This window comes from Accipiter gentilis, chromosome 3, assembly GCF_929443795.1.
Source record: "Accipiter gentilis chromosome 3, bAccGen1.1, whole genome shotgun sequence".
Classification (NCBI taxonomy): Eukaryota; Metazoa; Chordata; class Aves; order Accipitriformes; family Accipitridae; genus Astur; species Astur gentilis.
In genome coordinates this window covers 78,868-94,982 of record NC_064882.1, presented here as the reverse complement: position 1 = coordinate 94,982, position 16,115 = coordinate 78,868, and the positions used below count along the sequence as shown (strand labels likewise).

The 16,115-nt window shown below is 43.9% G+C and overlaps 1 long non-coding RNA gene across 3 annotated transcripts; it reads left to right on the top strand.

The window, feature by feature from the left end:
- The first annotated feature begins 7,774 nt into the window (after positions 1–7,774).
- LOC126036537 (uncharacterized) lies at positions 7,775–13,951 on the top strand. Of its 3 annotated transcripts, none has more exons than XR_007505178.1 (3): positions 7,775–7,806; positions 11,812–12,166; positions 13,619–13,951. It is a non-coding gene; the product is annotated as an uncharacterized LOC126036537 (long non-coding RNA). The 3 variants fall into 3 exon arrangements; XR_007505180.1 differs by lacking the exon at positions 7,775–7,806 and adding an exon at positions 8,408–8,454; XR_007505179.1 differs by lacking the exon at positions 7,775–7,806 and adding an exon at positions 8,881–8,942.
- Positions 13,952–16,115: the final 2,164 nt, after the last annotated feature.

The window sequence follows — 16,115 nt, the reverse complement described above, 5'->3', positions numbered from 1 at the left end:
GACTGTTTTCTCAACTAACAAACAGATCGTAGGCAAAAAGAATGTTTGTTCCAGGTAATTCTGGTTAGTCTCCCAAGGCAGCGGATCTGCTTTGCAAATGAGAAAAAGTGGACCTAAATGTTGAAACAGGAAGGGCTATTTTTCTTCCCCAGTTCAAAATGGGCACAGCAGAGCCTGTATAGTTTTCAGATTGGTAGCAGCTCCTTCGCCTGCTTGTTAGCAGACAGGGCAGAATCTGTACTTTCTCCTGTATGGCTCTTGAATGAAAATTGGTTGAACTCATTTGCTTGTTGGAAAAAAAAGTGGGATGTTGGATCAAGTGCAACTGTAGCAAATACTGACCTTCCTGAAACTATTTAGAGTGTTCATGTGTTGATACTCGTTAGAAAAAAACAAAACTTGAAAAAAATCCTATAAGGATTAAGCTATAAGATTGTTTCAGGGGGAAAAAAAAAAAAAAAAAAAAGGAAAACTAAATGGAAGATAGTTTTAGAGAAAGTAACTTTCATAGCACTTGGAGGTAACATAGCTGTCTGTAAACAGGATGTTTAAGGAAAAGATACTTGGTCTCTTTGTGATTCGTTCTGTGGCCTTCTAAATGAAGTCTGACTGTGTGAACCCTGGTTATCTGTGTTACAGAAAACTGATGTGTTTTGCAAGCTGAGATTCTTCTGCAACAGAGCAAAGTAGGAGAGACGTGGTCTTGTGGTTTGGGTTACTACCCTGTGACGTGCCAAAAGAGGTCAGAAACTGTTTTAAGAGACTCTGGTGTCAGGGCAGAGGTTTCTGGGGAGATTGGAGCTCAGCCCATCAGCTCAGCTCACCCCGGGGGTGCGGGGCTGTGCGGAGGTGGCGGCTGCCGTCAGGTGAGGGTTTCCTCGGGCAGCGCGGGGCTGCGGCTGTGTGCGGAGGCGGCGGGAAGCGAGGGAGGGCGAGCAGCTGGATGGGGCGAGGGGGGCCGGCGGGCAGGGGCCTGGCCTGGGCTGGGCCGGGCCGAGCCGGCGGGCAGGGGCCTGGCCCAGGCCGGGCCGGGCCGAGCCGGCGGGCAGGGGCCTGGCCCGGGCCGGGCGGCCCCGCGCCACCCTCCCGCGTCGGCGCGGTGGCGGGCGGCGAAGCCCCGTCGCCTTCGCAGCCGCGGTGAAGTGCGCGGGTCTGGCCGCAGCGTCCGGCGTTCTTGGCCGGCGAGGGAAAAATCCTCGCCGGGCCGGGGCTGAGGGGCCGGGGCTGCGGGCGCGGCGGCCCTCCGGGCTCGTCAGTCAGGCGTCCGCCTGAGGCCGCGGGGCTTCCCGCCGCTCGGGAGCCGCGGCCGGGCCTGTCAGCGGCGCGGCCCCTGCCCGCGGCGGCGGAGAGGCGCTGGGGCGTCCCGGTCTCCGGCGCGGGCAGCGAGCGGGGGGGGGGGGGTGGCTCCGGGCAAAGGAGGTTTGCAAAGGCCGGCTGGGGACGAGCGTTGGCGCTCGGCAGACCCGCGGTGATGTGCTGCGGCCCGGCGGCACCGAGGTGGAGGGAGGTTCTCGGTGGAGGGAACGTGTTCCTGCGGCCGCAGGAACTTGTGGAGGTACCTACCGGCAGCAGTTGAGGAAGCGGGGTTTTTTACTGTGTTTTTTTTCCTGTCTCTTTTTTTCGCCTTCTTTCTGTGCTTTTCACCAGTGCCCGCGGCAATGACTTTTTTTGCCGCCACAGCGTTAAGGTTTTTGCTGGAAAACATGTATGTTCTACAAAGCAATATCTTGTGCCTTTCAATCTACAGAACTTGTGGACAAATGCGTAGGTCCACGCACGCATTCATGTTGTGATGAAGAGCGATCAGAAATTGTGGGAACGCTTCTAGGACTTGATGACTTTGTCCGTATCCTTTGATGGAGGTCTTTAAGGCTGTCCAGTTTATGCTCCAGCTCAGTGATGTTACTGCTTTTGAGAGGTTTGAGTTCACCGGATAGGAGAGCCTTTTTTGTATGGATCAGTTGTCTTGTTCTGATTTTTTTTATTTTACAGGTAAAATCACAGCTCAGTGTGACATGGAAATAACTGGAAATAGTTTTATTTTTAAATTCGGGGCCTTATTTTCCTTGAAACTGGTTTTTCAGATACGGTGCTAGAAGACGTTACAGAATTGCAAGTGTTGTTTCTGCCTCCTGTTCCTCTTGAACATTTGGTTTCCTGGGGAAAAATACTGTGTAAGCTCTGTAAGCAAAGAGGTTTTATGTTTTTGGAATACTTGCCAGCTGAAGCGTTTGTACCTTGGACTTAAAATGTAGAGGATGATCTGTTCAGGACATCCATGTCATAGAGTAGCTGTTGCGTGATTTATACTTGTAATCCGGTTCCTACTTGATAGCCTTAACTTTGCGTGGATTGTGTGTTGAACTTTGCAGTAGTTCGTTTGTTTTTACATTTCCTTAAGGTCTAGGCAAAGGCTTAGAAAGTTAGCAGACTTAAGGATAAGCATTTATTACTTTGTCCTGCCACGTTGCTATTTGAAACCTGTTCTGAGTGTTGGTGGTATTCAAGAAATTGCCGAGATTTCGAGGGTGAATCTGTATCTTTAGGTGTACTGAGCAGAAAAGTACAATGGATCTTTTTAGTTGCCAGATAGCTTGCTTTATCCAGGTGGTCAATTTGTCAAGATCAGGCTGCAGCGTGGCCAATTCATCTCTTAGTTCCAACAACTGCCATCTTAATGTAGAGATTTATTCTGTAATCAAAACTGGAACTGTTGTCCCTGGTTATGTGTGCTTACTTATTTGTTTTTAACGCTGCTTCAGTGAGACTCCGTCTGAGGGCAGAAGAATCACAAAGCTAGACCAGATTTTGCTAAATGGAAATAACATAACACTGGTAAGTCAGCATTGTTAAAATGCTGCATGCATTTATTTTCTGTACCTGTAAATCAATCAGTCACTGAGCTCAGCTACTTTAAGCTGAGCTTTCCAGACAATTCCATTACACAAGGTAATTTCAAGTAGCTTCTGGGGCATATGTGTGTATGAAGGACGCTGGAAAAGTGATCTTGCTGTCTTAGTACATGTTGCAGTTAAAAAAAAAAAAAAAGAAAAGAAAAGAAAAGAAAAAAAAAGAGCATGTCCCTAACTTTATTTTGGTGAATGTTTTTCTGGTCTTCAGGTGTGCAAGGGAATCACTGGCTTTGTTAAGCGCTCCGTAAGCTGGTTCATACAGTGGCTTTTAACTCACGAGTGTTTGCCTGCATAAGCGTGTAGGTGGAATGCATCTACATTTTATCCATTATTGTATGTATAGATGTGTTTGCAGCAGTTTGGATGTTTACAAGCTTGTCAAGTCGTTTGGCAGTTATGATTGCCATGATGCCCAGAGAGCTGTACCTTTACATGCTCTGAAAAAAATGTGGAGGTCTGTTGGCTTACACCAAATCAGAAGCACTGTGATTTTTAGTTTATTATCTGCTGGTGTATGTAGGTCAGTACTGAAACAGTAATTAAATACTGTGATTATGCATCCCTAAGCTGAATTCTGCAACTTCCTAAATACCACAAGAGCAGACCTAGAATAGTTTTTTGTTTGTCGGCGTAGATGGCTACAAAGTCAGGACTTCCTGCGTAAAAGCATTCCTAATTTTGTGGGAAGAGGAGAGGACGACCAACTCGAGTCGAAATCGGCTCTGTGTGAACGAGGAACAATCTCCATTTTGCTGTCTTTCCCACCTTGCACCTCCTCACTGTGTGTCTGAGCAAGTGCCATCTTGCCTTAATTTCTAAGCCTTTTTCTGCTTTGGTTATTGTTCTGCCTCCTTAAAGGATAGTGCGTGTTCTGACTTCTTGTATGGGGTAAAATTACTACCATCCGGTTAAGCTGGTGGTATACTGCGCTTGAAGCAGAAGCTGGTGATGCTTAGAGTGCAAATTTTCAGCGAGACGTAGATACATTTCTGTATCGGACCGTGTGCCTCTCTTGCGGACACGTCTCCCATGTCAGGAAGACTATGCTTTAGACTTTTTCTTACTTCGGTCCTGAAAGCAGCAAAGTTCTTCCTCTTTAGAAGTGCTCAGATAACTATTAAAAATGGATCAGTAAAAGCAATGGTTATCCTCTTCTTTTTTCCCTTATTCATGTTTTTCCTTTTGTATTTCTTTTCCTGTTGTTCAGTTCTTTACTTTCTTCCCTGGAAAATGACTCCCTGCTGCCTGTAGAAGGGTTCAGGCTCTTTATCAGTTTTTGAGCTCTGCTTACTGATAGAAGTTGGAAAGAGGAAACCAACTTCCCAGTACCGTGACAGTCTGGGGAGGAATCAGCAATTGGAGAAATTATTCACGAAAGGAAGGATGTTCTTTGTCCTTTTAAAAATGAGCTGTAGTGTTTCTAGACAGAATCATTTCCTTGAGGTGAATACCAAAGATAAAAACCAAAATGTTTGTTATCTAGGAACTCCTCTGTGTTTTGTTAAACATTCTTTGTGTTTTGGAGGTTCTGTCCTGTGCTTCTCTGGCAATAACTGGCTTCCACTGTTGGCAGAGGAAGATAATATTGAATCGAAAAACCGCTTTTGTGGTCTACCGGTGAAGTCTCCATCTGCTAAATTGTTGTAAAGCAAGAACTGTCATGTATGGGTTTGTAAAACTCAGACCTATGGCACAAACACAAAATTGTCGTCGTCTTTTATAGGTGGTTCCTGGAGGAGAAGGCCCTGAAGTATAAATTGATACAGTTGTCATCTGTGAAGACATGGGTTTTTTATATATATATATATATATATATATGTGTGTGTGTGTGTGTGTATGTAATCTAAACAGAGCTTTTGTGGGGTAATGGTGTGGGTTGCTTGTTTGTTTTTGTTTACAGACTCTTGGAATTGACATTTGCTAAAAGAGAAGGATTTCCCCTTCAGGAAAGGTGCATCACTAATGATGATGCTGGTTTTGTAAGTTGAAACCGTTACTTTCCTGTAAAGACACACTAATTTGTTCTGAATAAAAGCCTTTCTTTTTGTTTTCTTTGTGCTCAGTTACGTAAGTGCACGAGTGAGTTAGTTTTCCAACGGGTTGATGGAGTGGAAAAATAATAGTTACGTTCCAGTTGCTGTCGGTCTTCAGTTTTTCTACATCTGTTGCATTTGTTTATGGCTCAAGTCTATATAAAACCCAAATCGTGAGCCAAGAGATTGCTATTCTTTGCACTACAGGCAGATACTAAGCTGGATCATTTGTTTAAACCCTGCTTCAGGCTGTGTCACCAGAAACCGTGTGGTAGAGTGCTGTAGAATTCTGAAAGCTCTTCAGAGTGGATGCATCTGTTTGGTGCTCGGCAGCCGTTGGTTCTGCTGGCCTTGAGGTTCAGCACTCTTGGACTTGTTTTGCTTGGCAGATGTACTCTCTTGTAGTAAAGGCATTGTAGTGGTATTTTGCGAGTGAAGACAGACAGACCAGGCATCGTTCATGTTCAGGGGGCCGGGGCGGGAAGGTTGGTGTTCAAGCTTCTCATTCCTGTCAGCGGTGACTCCGCTTGCACCACTAAGTGGTGCTGTGTACGTATGCTTAATTAAATTGGGAGCTGCCTGTGCCTGCCTGCTTGTGTAGTTCGGAGCGGTCCTTTTAGAGAAAATGTTCTTTTGGCTGCATTTGTTCTCCTGTGATACAAAAACTTGACAGCTATTGGGGGCAACTACTACTTTAGGAGGATTTCTATAAAGTAAGAAATTGCCGGTTTTATTTTATCATGATGGGCAAAACAATAACTGATTCAAAATCACGTCCACTGCAGCTTATGCTTCCGTAACACACCACTCAACTGCTTTCTATGCGTAAATGTCTTCGGAGAGGAATCCCAGGTGCCTGCTGTGACTATAGGGACAAGCCGTATGGGCTCACAGGAGCAGAACATGCTTTGCCTTCCCATCACCAGAAGAAAGAAAGAAAGAAAGAAAGAGGTGAAGAAGGGTGCTCAGGAGCAAGAGGCTGCAAGGAAGTTGCTGTATGTGATCCTTTTGCCTTGCTTTATCTGACAGAAAAGCTGCCTTCTGCTAGTTGGGTCTTGGCTTGAAATACAAGGGGAGAGAGACTCCCGCCCCTCTCCCAGGGAGTGTGCTACTTTTGACTGGCTTGTTCTGACTATGTGATCTGCAATTACAATATTGAGATTGCATGGTGACAGTCTATACCACTGACTCCCTGAATGGTTTTTCCTTTCTGTCCCCGCTTCCTTCTCCAGCTTTTTTCAATATATCAATTTAAAAAAAAAAAAAAAAAATTTTTTTTACCTTACATGAACATCATCTGTTGGCTTTGGCCCCAAACACTTTATTTCCTAGAAATAAGTTGAGTCTTTTCATCAGAATATGTAAAAGATTTCTAGCCACTGTAGTACTATTGTATTGTTTGGTTTTTTTTTAAATAAGTTTCTATCCAGGTTCCAGTGTGTGCACTGAATTTCTACTGCAGTAGATGACAGTCTTAAGCTGAAGAGAGATTTCATGCTTGGGAGAGAAAAAGAGCAGATCTTGACTCAAAGGTAACTCTTCCAAGGGAAAGGTAAACTCTTTTGTTTCTTTCGGGATTTTTATTCTGATAGCACAAGCATCTTGTTCTCTCAGGATTTTGTTATCTCTGGAAAAAAACCTTGGTTTTGTGTCACTTTCCTCCTTCCCTGGTTGTGTTTTTTTTTCCACTCCTTTCAGAGGAAGTGCTAATACTGTTATAATTTAGGAAGACATTTTTAACTCTTGACTCGGAGGTCTGCAGACATCACTGTAAAGACAGTTTCTGTGCATCCAAATGCTGTTAATCCCTTAAAATACGAAATGAAGGATGTGTAACTTGGAGCTGAGACTGAGTCAGAGTATTCCAGATGGGTCTGGTTTACTTTGCATTCAGTGTTCCTGTAGCCTGTTGCTTTGGAAGGTGCAGGTAATAAGCTTTTCAATTGAATAAATGAGCGGTAGTGGTTTTTTGTTTTCCTCCCCTAGAAATGTAGTGCTTGATCAGACTGCACTGACCTGTAGAAGTTGTGGGCACTGTGGTGTTCTCCAGAATGCTACTTGGGCTGCCACTACAAGTAGGCCATTTAAAATAATAACCTTAGACTTTAAAAATACATAAAAACTTAATGATGCTTAAAGTATAGGGCAGAGTAGTCACCAGGTTAAAATAACTTCATGCTTATGACATGCACAGTGATGGTTCCTTTCAGGTTTCTTGGTTGTTGTGGTTGGTGGGTTTTTTTCTTCTTTAAGATGGCACTGGTTGCAGTGATCTTCAGTTTTACGACACAGCTAACTGTCTTAGTATAGATATGGTTCCTTTCTGCCTACTATTTCCGTTTACTGGCAGACATAGTTAAGATAGCTCTTTGGAGTTGTGGAGTGTGTGTGTGTGTGAATGTGTATGAAAATAATAAGACCTAAAGTCCCCTCCCCACGTCATTAGTTTTTGCTGCCCTGTATTTCAGTGTTACCAAGATTTTAAAGTGACCCAAGTATCGCTGTTGCAACTGTTTCCATGTTTGTCTAACTATTGTGATGACAGAAATAAATAAAAAAAAAAATCAAAACACTAAATGTTTTATTACTTGCCCTATAACTATATAGGCGTTCCCTGTCTAATATCTATTTCTTTTTTCAGGATTCACTGTATTTATTTTTTTTTTTTACCCTATGAAACGGAAAGAGATTTCTGGCTTACTGTTGGCTTTTGATAGATGTTTTATCCTTGGGGAATTGCCCACCAATTAATTCATAGAGTTTGGAATTTAACTGAAGGACATTTTGCATGCCCGTGTACAAGTATCGATGCTAACAAGCCACCATACAGTTCATGTTGATAGCTTTATGGATACTTAGAGGTAGGCAATAGTCTTATTTTTTAATAATGCTTAACCTTTTTCTCTTTGGCAAGAACAAGCAAGTCTGCCTGGTTTTGTAGGACTTGCAGCTTTTCCTTAACAACAGACTTTAAAAAGGGGAGAACCGGTATCAGGTACACAGTGAGGATGGTGATTTTTAAAATACGAAGCTGCGTAACAGTCTCGGGAAGAACATGTGTGACTGGGCGTGGGAGTCTGTGGTACAGCATTACTAACCTTTGCTAAAAAAAGTATTGAAGAATGAAGCATTTGCTTTATGAATGGTACTTGAGGACGAATTCTGATGCTGCTAAAGTTTATTGAAAAATAGGCACTGATTTCAGTGATGATGCAGGTGTGATTTCTGTTCATGCCTTAAATCTGAAGAGAAACCTGCATTTGAAGGAGAGTTTTGTATGAAGGGTAATCAAACCAGTAACCTGCTTTAAGAATGACTTTAAGATATTTGGAGCATCGGTTAAAGGCAAATAAGTAAGGTTTATCATATCCTCCTACCTAAGCTGTGACTATTGAATACAGTCAGCAGTCCACCTCAGAACTTGTTGGTGTGCAGCTGCAACGTGTTAAGTTGTAAGGCTTCACAGCCACGAGCTGATGGGCCACAGTTCTCTCCCAGCATGAAGCGCTGTAAGTTTTAGTTTCTTGCACAGCAGTGACTCTTTTCAACATTAGTAACTATACAACAGGGTAAAAGGCAAAGGCAAATTTAGTGAATAATAATGTGTTGTTCTCAGAGTAGCTGTTTGCATTTCACCGTGATGCAGATGCTTTTTATAGCAGTTGTATTGGCACATGTCTTAGAATTCCGTTAATCCTGTCCTGAACTCATGTAAACTTTTGGCTTCAACTGCATCACTGACAATATGTTTCACAATAGAATAATTATTTCCCTTAAAAAAAAAAAAGGGGTGGGGGGGAGGGAATAGGAAGAAGGGGTGGAGGAAGTGGGTATAAAAAAATCTGTTGTCTGCCAGTGCTGTGGGCTGCTCACTCATTTTTCTGTAGAACTCCTGGGTTGTTTTTTTTTGTTGTTGTTATTTTTCTACCTTAGCCTATTAGCCTATCCTCTGCACCTTTGGTCATTTCCTGAAGTTTGTCTGTAGTTTCCTACATGAGTAGGTAAATGTATCTATTTTACTTTACAGAGCTTTGATAGTTTTTTTTAAATTGTACAAGTAATTTAAATCTTGGAACAAATGTCTTTGCTTATTGATTTTTGTGAGTAGCTGCAAAAATCTTATGTATTAGTTGCCCCTTTTAAAATTAAAATAAAAATGAATGCTATGCAAGAAATAGGTTGCAAGTAACTGTTAGGGTCTTACTACTGCTCGCTGTTGAGAGATCGTGGGAAGTGCAGAGAATTTGTGTTAAAAGTTATGGGCATTTTTCAAGATAGTTTTCCAGGTCTGAGGCGTGCTGAAATACCTCTTTCCTGTGATAGTGTGTTTAGTTTCATTGACTTCAGCGGAACACACAGAATACATTGACTTAAACTAGCTGAGAATCTGATGATAAGGTTTTATACTCTACCTAACATAGTGTTGTGATGACCTGTCCTCCGAACTCAAAATTATGTTTGATGATCTTAACAGGAGGCCAGATCTTTGATCTGGAAATTATGCTGGTAGCGACGTTACAGAATCCAGGCTTGTGACTTCACTGGTTTCTTGCAGCCCCTCAAGTTCATGAAGGACAATAAAGACCCATTCTCTTTTGTTCTTGTGCTATGATCAGGGATGGAAGTATGACATTGTCAGTTGTAAGAAGTGGCTTAACTGCTGTTGGAGTCTGCTTTTATGCCTGAAAAACCTGTTGATTTGCATGGGTTTGCACAGCTTATGCTAATGATGTGGCTGGAATGAGACAGGGTCTTGTGTAGTCTGCAAGGGCTGTATATGGTCCTGGTTTATAGCTGGGTGGGAGGGATTGGTTCAAGTTACTTCTGATTTGCCCTATTTAATATCTCAAACAGGAGTGAACAGGGTGATTGGAACGGTTTCATGTTTAGAAGAGGAAATTTATAAATCAGTTTTTATCCTGTGTTAGAATTAAGATAGGTATTTACTGGAGACAACGAGTCTACCCTGAACGCTGAAACACCTCCGTTTTGGGCACACTATTGGAACTTTTTTAAAATTTTCAAATCATAACAGTCTGTCAGTTTATGCTTGTTGAGTCTGAGACATTACATGATGCCCTTTGAACAGGTAAATATTGCTAGTACTTGATACTTGGTTTGTAGACTATACCTTTTGTATGCTCTGAAATCACATGTAAATAACTTCTGTTGTTTCCCTTTCATTTATAGAAGCTCTGTTCATCCAACCATATAAGCACATACCTAAATTCAGTGTTAAACTTCCTGAATTGCTCTAAACTATTGTGTTGCTGTAAACTGTTTTGGCTGATAAACCTAAGCGGTCAGCTTGGTATTCCTACGTGTGTATGTGATTAAGATGCAATAGCTCGGAACAAGTTACCAGGCAACTGTATGCTCCAGCTGCATAGGAGGCACAAAGCAGCTGGCCCGTTCCTTGTAATCAGTGGGAAAGTACAGATTCTCCTGTGACCTCGGTCACTCTTGTCTGTAACATATTAGATAAGAGTATTTTGATACTCCTCTCGCAGTGGGAGAAACACTGCTTGTGTCTGTGCAGTGTGTGAAAATCACTTTACCAAGATGCTTTTATTTTTAAGCCCTTGGGGGAAAAAAAACTCAAAACGGAATTTAAAAACTTTTTTAATCCAAGGCAAACGTCAGGATTCTCGTTCTTACAAAGTATTTTACAATTGTGTAACCTTGTAGACTGTACGGAGAATGAGGATCTTGCATGTGACATACTCAAAAGTTTCATTTTTGGTGTTCTACACGCTTCTACTGATCACAGTGCCTTTGTTTCCTAACAGCAACTGGCAACAGACAATGCGTATGGGTTTCAAGGCCCTGTGGAACAGAGAAGGTAGTTTGCCAGTGTTCTTACTGCTGTTGCAGACATTGTTTCAGTGGACTGAAAGTGGCACGTTCCAAGTACCTTTTCCTACCATTGCTGCGTATTTTTTTTTTTTTTTTAATCCAGAAGAATGTTTCTGTACTTCCCTTCCCTATAGGTGCATGTTGATTTACATTGCATGCTATTGCAGTGTTCTTAGTCTACCGGTTACAGATTACTCCTTTCAGTTCTTGTGCATTTCTGAATGTGTATCTACCTATACACCTACTAAACTCACATTTCTTCAGACATGATATGCAACTGCTACGGAAGTCAGCTATTGTGCTAGTTATGGTGTTTGCCCCGTCAGTTGTTTTACTATCTAATAAGTACCTGATGACGGAGAAGGGGAGTGTCAGAAAATAGACAAAAGTCAGGCTTTATATTAGAGATGGTTTTCATAAGATTTAAGAGAACGCAGTTTTGGCATAAGGATTTACATACCGCTCCCGGTGTTCTGTTGGGCTGACGTTTTGCAAGAAGCTGAGGTGTTTAACTTTCAAAAGCTGTTTATGTAAATTGGCTTACCTATGAGTACTCTCCTTCACCTGTGTAACGAAGAAATAAATGTGCATCTCTAGACATGTGCATATGCAGATATAATTGTAAGTGCACAGCTGGGGATGATGCTTGTGTTGGATGAGGGTAGAAATACAGAGAGGGACAGCAGTTGGGAAAGAAGAACCTTTGAAGATAGTCTAGCGTTGCTCTCATTCTACAGGTGAATGATCAACTTTCTGTACCATTCTTGACAAACGCTTGCCTAATTTATTCTTAAACATTTCCTGTAATTATTACTACTGTTGCAAAGATTGCCACAAACCCTAAGTTTTTCAGGTTGTAATTTAAGCCCCATGATTCCGTGTAACTGTGTGCAGTGGATGTACCCAAAAGTTCTTCCTTATAGCTACCTTTTAGAGTTTAAACATTGTTATTTCTCTTCAGTATTGCCCTTTCCAGGTTAAGCGGCTGTCTTTCAATTTATGCTTTGAAGTCAGACTCCTGTACATCGTTGAGCACCCTCTTGGACTTACTGTAGACCCTCGCCAGTTATACTACACCCTTCTTGAAAAGCAGTACATCATCTGGAGGGTTCAGCAGCTAATCCGTGCAAATGTAGTGCTGCAGAAATAATGCTTGGATGTACTAACTCCAGTGTGATGTGTGACGAGGAATCACTGGGCCTTTTGATTAGCAAGAAACGGTACATAAGAACTAGGTGACAGAAATAGGACACGAAGCTGGCACACTGGCCTTCAAGCTTTCAGTGCAGCTCCGTGGGCTTTGGCTGGCTAAAGAAGAGCATGAGGCACAGGAGGGAACTGCTGCTGGATCTTAGTGAAAGGATGGTAAGTCATTTGGAGAGAGGTTTTCAAAGCCGGGAATTCAAGTCGGGTGCCCGATTCCAGAGTGCCTGTGAAATCCCTGTGTACTGCCCTCGCTTGTCTAACTTGGTGTTGTATATTGTCTAGCAGCTTTTCTTTCAAAGATAACAAAGCTACACTTGTGTGATAGGTGATGTAATGATCTCCTAATAATAGGCAAAATCCAAGTCACAGAAAATGCCAGCATTTGAAAGAGAGCCCTGATAAATTGCTAGTGCCTTATACCACTGCCACTTACCAGGCCTTCCATTTTACAGCTGTCTTAATCATTGATGCTGTTTCCTCAGACTTGGAGCTGTAATATCTGCTTCTTGTTTCAGGGTATGTTATGAAGTTGCTGATGGCACTGCCTTAGCCCTTTGGCTAAGAAGAATAGCAAATAATCTGTGGATTATCCGTAGAAGCAGCAGCCAAACAGCATTCTCTTCCAATCAATAGGGAAGAAAGCTGCTGCACCGGTTTGTCTGGGCTCCCTCATACCAAATGTCTTTCTCACATTTATTGATCCTTTTTGCAACTTGTTCAGGGTCAGTTGATGACAGGAGGGAACTGTCAGGTCTTTGAAAAGTGCTTGTAACTGTGAAAAGAGGTTTGTTGACTTCCTCACGTGATAAGTAGACATTGAAGAAATTGCATGTTGCTCATCTCTTAAGTCAGAGACCGGAATTGGATAGATGCTGTGTTACTAGAAAATAAAATACAGCTGGGCCCCTTGAGACAGAAATGTCTTGATGAAATCGTGTCATATTATCACAGAGACATAGTGATTGTTTTCTCAACTAACAAACAGATCCTAGGCAAAAAGAATGTTTGTTCCAGGTAATTCTGGTTAGTCTCCCAAGGCAGCGGATCTGCTTTGCAAATGAGAAAAAGTGGACCTAAATGTTGAAACAGGAAGGGCAATTTTTCTTCCCCAGTTGAAAATGGGCACAGCAGAGCCTGTATAGTTTTCAAATCGGTAGCAGCTCCTTCGCCTGCTTGTTAGCAGACAGAGCAGAATCTGTACTTTCTCCTGTATGGCTCTTGAAAGAAACTTGGTTGAACTCCTTTGCTTGGTGGAAAAAAAAGTGGGATGTTGGATCAAGTGCAACTGTAGCAAATACTGACCTTCCTGAAACTATTTAGAGTGTTCATGTGTTGATACTCGTTAGAAAAAACCAAAACTTGAAAAAAATCCTATAAGGATTAAGCTATAAGATAGTTTTCAGTGGAAGAAAAGAAAAAAAAGAAGAAAAAAAAAGGAAAACTAAATGGAAGATAGTTTTAGAGAAAGTAACTTTCATAGCACTTGGAGGGACCATAGCTGCCTGTAAACAGGATGTTTAAGGAAAAGATAACTTGGTCTCTTTATGATTATTTCTGTGGCCTTCTGACTGAAAAGTCTGACTGTGTGAACCCTGGTTATCTGTGTTACAGAAAACTGATGTGCTTTGCAAGCTGAGATTCTTCTGCAACAGAGCAAAGTAGGAGAGACATGGTCTTGTGGTTTGGGTTACTATCACGTAATTTACACCGACTGTGTAACAGCCAAATCTTTTTGTGATTTAAAAACTTCATTTAACTGCATAAAGGATGAATGTGCCCCGTGAAGAGTTTCTTGTGTTCGTGCACATTGCCAGTGATTTACCGCTGAGAGAAGTCCTAGCAATTGTAAACAACTAGATAATTCATCAGAACATCACACGTAAATATATCTCCAGTAATTTTTATATCACAGCTAGTCTAATGCATTAACTTTTTATCTGTGGAGCTCTTCCGTAATAATCTACTTCTCATTTTATGGGATAGACCATGAAAGAATTTCTTGAAATATCTAAAAGACAACATTGGATGACAAAAGGGGAGAGACAGAATGGGTTTTGAGGTGTCGATGCAGTATTACAGATTGTGTTGCCATTCATAGAGGAGAAGACTACTTTGGTTATGATACCAAAAGATTTCTCTTCCACATCTGTGAGCTACACTAATTATTTTGCGCTTAGAAGCTTAAAAGATCCCGAGAAGGTAATTTCAACCTCTTAATAAAGGCTACATGGCTAACATGATATTATTCACTTTGTGTGATTTAGATTAACACACATCATTCTCGGTGAAAACTGTTGAATTAAGAGTTTTATTTTCACATATCCTGGATATCAGAAATTAGAAGACTACGTAAATTGTCAGAGGTTTCAGTTTGCAAGTCTACTGAAGCTTTTAAATGCCTGATTAATGTTTAAGCGCAGAAGAAACCCTACTCCTGAATTCAGGTGGGACCTCATTTCTGTGAAGCAGCACATCTGGTTTTAGTACCCCCCCATGCACCTTTGTACCCTCACCTACCCTCCCCACTATGTCCGTGTCTCCCCCATGCACACCCCCATCTCCTGCTCCAGCCCACTCCCTTCACCCACACGAGTTTTTAACCCATGCGAGTTGTTTCCCCCTGCGCCCCCTGCCCTCCTATCTCCTGCCCTGCCTCCCTCCTTTCCCTCCTCCATATTCCACACCACCACCCCCCCATCATCCATCAGGCTCCAGACCCCTGGTGTGCTGCCTGCACCCTGTTCTCTGTCGTTTGTTCTTCTTCTTTTCCTTACAAGTTGTTGTTGTTTCTTTTTCAGGATGATTAAACTGTTTTCGTTTCAAGCCACGAGTTTTCTCACTTTTGCCCTTCCGCTTGTCTCCCCGTCCCGCTGGGGGCGGGGGAGCGAGTGAGCGGTCGCGTGGGCCTTCGTTGCCGGCTGGCGTTAAACCAGGACACGAGGTGAGTTGCAAACCCTGCCTGGCTAATGCTGGAGGCTCTCTGTGTTCCTCCTGCCATCTCGACGGGCCGTCCTTGTTCTTCATCGCCGCTTTATAGCGAGCGCCTCTCGCTCTGTAAGCGGCAGTACTGGGGCCGTGTTGCAGGCGGCAAAGGGCAACTGTGACGCTTGCTGGCAGGAGCGGCAAGGAGTGCGGAGCCACGCTCCTGTAGGGAGCAAAGATGGAACCTCGAGGGCTCTGTGGTCCTCTGCTGAGGACATCTAATATCCCGACAGGCCTCTCTGCTTTCCCTGCCTCAACATCTGATTACTTTGAACGCCGGAGGGCAGGGTGGTACGTAACACCGTGCAGCGTCTTTTCGATAAGAGACAAGCCCCCCGCAAGGAGCCTTGCGTGCGTGCAGGATTAGGAGAGCAGCGTTCTGATAGCACAGAGGTGCCCACCCCGACGGAGCCCCAGGGTCGCCGGGGTATCGCTAGCTTGCAGGTGGGCCGCTCGCATCTGGTGCGCTGGGCCGCGGCCTTTCCTGCCGAACAGAGCCGCCCCTCCGGCACGAAGCAGCTTTGGGTCTCTTGTGGCCTGCCTTCAGGCTGTCACCTGAACCAGGCGTTATTTTTTATTGTAAATCTCTCGCCAGCGTCTGCTGCCTGGCTGCTGTCGCTCCCGCAACCCTGATGCCCCATGCAGAGGGATAGAGCAGTCCCTGGGGCTTGCTCCAGGGGACACCCCCCTTCCCCCCCCCCCCCCCCCCCCCCCATTTGCAGGTTCCCTGTGCTGCTTCTCCTCTCTAGATAACGGGGTGGGGGGGAAGGGACAGAAGCGGCCGCCCGAATTGTCTGTTCCTTGCACTTGACTGCTGTAAACGCTCCAGCTGCTCGGGTGCTTTTTGGAAGGGAGGCGATGAAGAGGAGTGCCCGGGCTGCGAGTGGCGAGAGGGCAGGGCGACGTCAGCCCTGTGCCCCCAGCAAGGAGTTGCCGCCTGCGGCTGGTCTCTGCTGGGCTGAGCTGTCAGTCGTCCCTCACGCAGCTGACGCTCAGAAGAGGATCGTTGCGGGGATGCGGATTCTGCTGCCCGGTGAGCGAAGGTGGGAACTGGCGTTGGGGAGGCGCGCATGCGCGGTGGCGTGAGTCGGTGGGCTCCTGCTGGTGGGCATGCGCAGTGGCACAT